This window comes from Chanodichthys erythropterus, chromosome 15, assembly GCF_024489055.1.
Source record: "Chanodichthys erythropterus isolate Z2021 chromosome 15, ASM2448905v1, whole genome shotgun sequence".
NCBI lineage: Eukaryota > Metazoa > Chordata > Actinopteri > Cypriniformes > Xenocyprididae > Chanodichthys > Chanodichthys erythropterus.
The window spans coordinates 36623526-36629891 of NC_090235.1; the positions used below are offsets into that span (position 1 = coordinate 36623526).

At 33.5% G+C, this 6366-nt stretch overlaps 1 long non-coding RNA gene across 1 annotated transcript; it reads left to right on the plus strand.

Moving 5' to 3' along the window:
* Positions 1-221: 221 nt before the first annotated feature.
* LOC137002031 (uncharacterized) lies at positions 222-3252 on the plus strand. Its single transcript, XR_010891760.1, has 5 exons — positions 222-780; positions 1408-1540; positions 1699-1804; positions 2117-2229; positions 2818-3252. It is a non-coding gene; the product is annotated as an uncharacterized lncRNA (long non-coding RNA).
* The last annotated feature ends 3114 nt before the right edge of the window (positions 3253-6366 follow it).

Here is a 6366-nt window from a genome sequence, read left to right on the forward strand (position 1 = left end):
TGGTTGCTATGAACAATATTTTGAGTTAGTTTCTGCATAAAAATAAGGTTTGATTACATTTTTAGCGAGAAATATATATTCTATTTTCATAATATTCACTCAGTGAATGTCAACCCGTTCTCACTCCTGACCGTTCTCACGCTGAAGAAGTCTCCTTCAGAACACATCGCGATATTTGGCATCAGTTCGCGTGTGCTGGATGTTGGTAAGTAGTCGTAAATACGCTGTTCTAATGTTTGATATAATGTCTTTTCTGTTTGCAGATATTAATCAGATTAACGTTAGCTCCCTCATGTTCAGTCACTGCATTATATCTGTCACCTCCGCTGAGGTTTTGCTTTTCATTGCTTTCTATATTAAATACTAAACTAGGGTGATTAAACACTGTCACGTGACGTGCAATATATTGCACAATATATATAACATATTCATATCAGTTTCAAAGTAGTACAAGTGTAGTTTCAAAATGGTATTTGTTGTAGAAGCACGGTAAAAAACAACACTTACCATGCTTTTTACCACAGTATTGGTCGTTTTAATGTGATTTTTGTTGTAAATACAGAGTGACCACAACACTTATCATGCTTTTAATGCCTAATAATGTTAAATCCAAAAACTGTAAGGTCAATAAGAACTTCTTTCCTATATATATTTATATATAAACCTATATATTATAAATAATGATATTTTCTTTTCTCTTGTTTTAGCTGAAAAGACAAAAAGGGCCTTTCGGAAATGGATGAAGGAGACAGAAAGCTGCAAAGGCAAATAATTGCAATGGTATGTGTGTGTTGCTTTTAACCCTTTATCAAACATTTTATCAAGCATTTGTTAAATAGTCTCACAGTAAATTAAAATTAAAGTCAAATCCTGTACATATTTATCACCTTATTTGTAAATCAGTTGTGCCCCTTCTTGGACAGTTGGACGTCCCACACATAAAAGTTTATATTAATTCCATTGAATTCTTTAAAATGATTACAGATTGGGCCCAAAATGTTCCAATGATACATGATGTCTCTCTGCACCTCATAACTACCTCTGTTTGCAAGAGTGGAAATTATCATTTGACTTGTCACATGACATCAGATATTCGATTATTTTGTCATAATCAAAATAATTGAATATCTGATGTCTATTCAATATCTAATCAGTTACACTGCTGATAATGTCCTGCTTGCATGTGAAACATGTTATTTATTTATTTATTCTTTTAAATATAAATATAGCTTGCTATTAAAGACATATGTTTAATCATGGAAATGCCCACATATCAGTGAACTTATTACATAAATGCATTTAACATTTAATTATGCAACACTCTTTACAGAAGGAAATCCTACAGTTATGTGTAAATTGACAACTTGAATGTGATGTAATAAATTTACCTTCCTTTCTGTCTTGCAGGATTACTTGCAGATTACTTAGTCCTTCTTTTTAGGATCTCTACAACATCAAACTCAACAGCTCTTTTAAGAGCCGACCCTCACAAGAGCTACTAGTGAGTCGCTGCAAACCTGCCGTGATCAGCCCTTTCCAGGTAAAGTTTCTAGATATTTAAATCAGTATTTACTCATCAAATGCTCTCCTGGATGGTATGGTAAATTAACTTATTTATAACTGTCTCAATTTGTATGTTTTAAGAACAAGAGTAATTGCACACAGAGTAAGTAGAGACTTTCTTGTTTTTCTGTGCAGAGAAGGAAGACCAGTCCTTATATCAAAGCAAGCTCATCGAAGTCCTTTGTTTAGGGTGAGGAAGGAACATGACCATCTCATGCCCAAAGAAGACAGAAGTCCATTGGTATGTCTTGTGTTGAGGCAATGCTGTAATATGTAGTACAGAATTTAATGTTGTTCTCTCAAAGGACTATTAAGTTCTTAAAAAGTTCTTAAAAACTGTTCCTTCTGTTTTTTTTTGTCTGTTTGTTTGTTTGTTTTTTTAGATAAAAGCAGACAGGGAAGCTTTGGAAGATAATGAGTTAATATAATATAATATAGTATAATAGGAATTAAATAGTAAATGTTCTTTAAATTATGTGTAATACTTTTTTTGGCTTGAAATAAGGCCTTATACTGCACAGACCTAAAACATTGTATTTGTGTTTTAAAACAGATAGCAAGTGAAGTCACTAACAGAAGATCCTAGAGGAAAAACGACTGATGTGCAGCTACGGAGGAACACAAGAGGCAGAAACTATGCATGGCCATGGCTTCTTCATGAGTACGGTAAGTCCTGTGCCTATTCTTAATTCTTGCCTTAAAGTTTTTATTGCAGTATTTTAACAATTTTACATTGTACAGGTTATCACTTGGTTTTTGACCAAATTATGCTCTTGAAACAAGAAACAGAAGAGTATGTTGTCCTGAAAGAAATCAAGGCTCAAAAGAGAGCATGCCTTTCTAAAAGATCTTTTAAAACAGGTTGCTGTTAATATGGGTAAAACAGTTTTTGTTCAGTACTTAGCTTACAGTCTGTGCTGCATTTTTATTATAATATATATATTATGTACTGCTGTTTTGTAAAGTTAAATCAGGAACAGGCAACTCTAGCCCTTTTGCTGTCTCCTTTTTGAGGTGGAGAGTTTACCTCCAACCATAATTGAGCACACCTGAAAATTTTAACCAAAGTCTTCAGGTGTACTTATAGACAGTTATAGGCAGTTGGGTTTGAGGTTGAGGCTAAATCTACAGGACCGTGGACGCTGAGGGCCAGAGTAGCCCACCACTGTTTAAATCATGCAGAACATAAGCTGACCTGGCTGTCCATTAAACTACTTAACTTGAATTGTCTGTGTTTTTTTGTTTTACTTTTAGACCAGGACTGAAGAACGCCTGACAATGGGATGTTAAGACTTCTTCCTCTGGTTGAGAAAAAGCTACAGCACATCAGTGATCACATCTTCTGGTCATTAGTTGTACTGTAGAGTACAACTGAACAAACTGTTTAGAAGAAGAAGAACATGAACATGATAGAGACATGTACAGGGAAGAGCAAGAACCCAGTTCAGCTGTGATAATGAATCTTTATTTTAAACTCAATATCAAATCTGTTTTCTGGATCATAGTTGACTGGATGGGATTCTGTGGCGCTCATTTGTGCAATAGGAGTAAAGTCTGTGAATGGATTATTATGACGTTAACGTATTTTTGAAGACACGTTTTTATTTATCTTGAATCTCATTTGTCTTTATGCAAATTTCAACCTTATGCTGTATCCTCCAATAAAGTGTTGTGTAATAAATTATGATGAACGTGGTGTTTGGTAGAGTAAATACAATTTAACTAAGCTGAGTTTATTTCATAATTTAAAAAAATGACATATAATTTCCATGATTGTTTTACTTATTAATACATAAATATATATTACATAAATATTTTCGATCTAATTCATGATATTTGGGACAACAATGCACCAAAAGTTGCATATACTTTCATGTTGTGACAAGGATGGCAGTTTCCAGATAAATAAAGGGAAGGAATGTGAATAAAGAGAGGCTGCAGTGGGTTATACTGATACAAACACTTCAAGCAGAGTTGAAGAAGATCGATGTTGATCATTCTGGTACATCTACTACTGCATTCAAAATGACAGCTGGACATTACTGATGTCAGGCATGTGAGGAGCAAGAAGAGGGGGTGATAATGACATTTTGGCACAGTTTCTTATTTTACTGAATAGTGCATTATCCTTGTGTAACAGTAATAGTGAAGTGTAAATATAAATAGTTTTTAGTTTACTGCCAACACTGGCAGCTGGATAATGGCAAGTTGTGGGTTCATCCATTATATTTATTGGTGTTCATACAAAAAAAAGCAAAGAAATAATCAACTACTATTCAATTAATCAATTATTATTATTATTATTATTATTATTGTATTACAACATTTTGTTATAATATTTCCATATTTCATCAGATGGTCTCACAATACCCATCAAAAACCTATACAAGCATGATGTTAGAATGGAAAATGAGGAAATGATAAAATACTCCAATATTTAAATGTGATTCAACAAAGTTTGTTATCCATGATGAGGAGTACACACCTGTGTAGATTTTAATGCCCTTCCACCCCCAAGGGGCCAGTACCGGCCCCTGGAAGAGCAAAAAAATGCACATTTCAAATGGCTGTAACTCAAAGTCCGGTTAGCGTATCAAAGAGAAAATCAACAGGACAACTGCTTATGCTATGATTACTAAATAATGTTGGGCACAGTTTTCAGACATACATGGAAAGCTGGCATAAAGGTTTTTTAATAGTGATTACAGTAAAATATTACATTTCAGCCTGTCCCTCATATATGTAATAAATGTTTGCACAATAAACATATTTAAATATCGAGTTGTCCATTAAAGATCTTATTATTTTAACATTTATCATTTCTTTACTAAACGTTTTAAACTACATTACCCATATGTCTCTGTCATTCTATCAATGAACGGGAAACATGGCGCTGTAGTTCATTGAGAAGCTAGGGTTAGGGTTGGGATCTCGGTAAAGGAGTAATTTCTCACAACATGGAAACACTTTATAGTTAACTTAATGTATGAGTAACGTAATATTCACACTAAAACAAACTTTGTAAGATAAAGCGCCGTTTTATATGGGTTGAAAGGTAGTCCAATCACAGCGAGTTCTGCGATAGAGTCACAGCCAATCACAACACAGCTGAACAGATGCGTCACGCTTACTTGTCCATTTATGGTAAATGACGACAGATCTCCTTCGGTTCCGGCTGACGAGAAAGATTCCTTAAATATATAATTAATCTAATTAAATATGATAAAAATCACATTTTACAACGAAAGACTCCTTTGTGTTTTAAACTGATGCATAAATATATTTGAAAGAGATATAATTGCATCTACTAAAGTGCTTCTAACATTTACAGTAGATATGTAGTATATTAAAGGTATACATTTAATCACTTATTTATACCATTCTTCACCATTTGAACTCTTGGAATTAAAATAAATATAAATAAAAGCATAATGAATGTACTCGATTTTGTAATCATATTCCAATATGTAGTGTCAAAGACAAATGTAGGCCCCAAACTACTGCACAACAGTATAAAAATCAGTTAATTGTGAGAAAAAAATATATCCAGTTACAGACGCAATCTATTATAGTGAAATATAACTACACAAATCGATATGATGAAGTATTATTTTTACAAACCAAGAGATGAGATAAAATTCCATGTGAAAATATGTTTCTTTAAAGAATAGGGGGAAAAAATAACATTTTACATTCTCAACTTTAATACAATATAATATTGTGTTTATTGTTCACTTTTACTGTAACTAAATGAAAGGCAAATTCAAATAGTTAATGCATTTTATAAATGTTAAATATTTTCAGCAATAAAATGCTTCTATAAAATACATTCATGGGTATGTTACATTTACATTATCCAGGTACTGATATAATGATACCATAGATGTAGTTAAGGTGGACATTTACTATAGTGACACTGTAAAAAAAGGTTTAATGAAACAAAATGCAAGACATTTTCAAGTCCATCTAAATGAAGAGGTAACAAACTCACAGAATAATGTCCAGAATGTCAATGTGTCATTTCTGTAATACTCTATATCAGCACCAAACAGAATTAAATAAATATTGATTGTTCTCAGAGGGTTTTCCTGAACACTCTCACTAACTTCAATTGTTCGGACAAACACCTGCTATACACACATGCAGAAATACATATTTGACTATAGTCGCAGCATTACTAGAACTTTTACCAAAACTCCGGATGAGCACTGGTGCTTCTTTGGTAAAGGCAAGAATATGGAAAAAGATAAATTACTATTTTCAATATTGGTTCTGCACGTTTCAAGGAGATCATAAGGAGGAGTCCACGTGAAGACTTTTAAAAACTGTGACAGAGTGAAGGGTGCACCTCCCTGGACACACCCTAAGCATGACCAAACAACAACACCCAAAGACAGATATGAAGTGGACACCACCAGGAGAATGCAGGGGAAGACATGGAAACGAAGGCCTGAAGAATGTTGGTGTCCCATGGGAAGATGTGGAGAATGTGGTCACAGATTGGATACGTTGGAGGACACTTGTTACCCAATGTGCCTAGCACAGCACTTGATGATGATCTTGCACTTGTGAGTTCATACATAACCGTAGGATTTCCTTCTGTAAAGAGTGTTGCACAATTAAATGTTAAATGCATTTATGTAATAAGTTCACTGATGTGTGGGCATTTCCATGATTAAAAGTATAGCAAGCTATATTCATATTTTAAAAAATAAAAAATAAAAATAAAAAAATAACATGTTTCACATGCAAGCAGGACATTATCAGCAGTGTAACTGATTAGATATTGAATAGACATCAGAT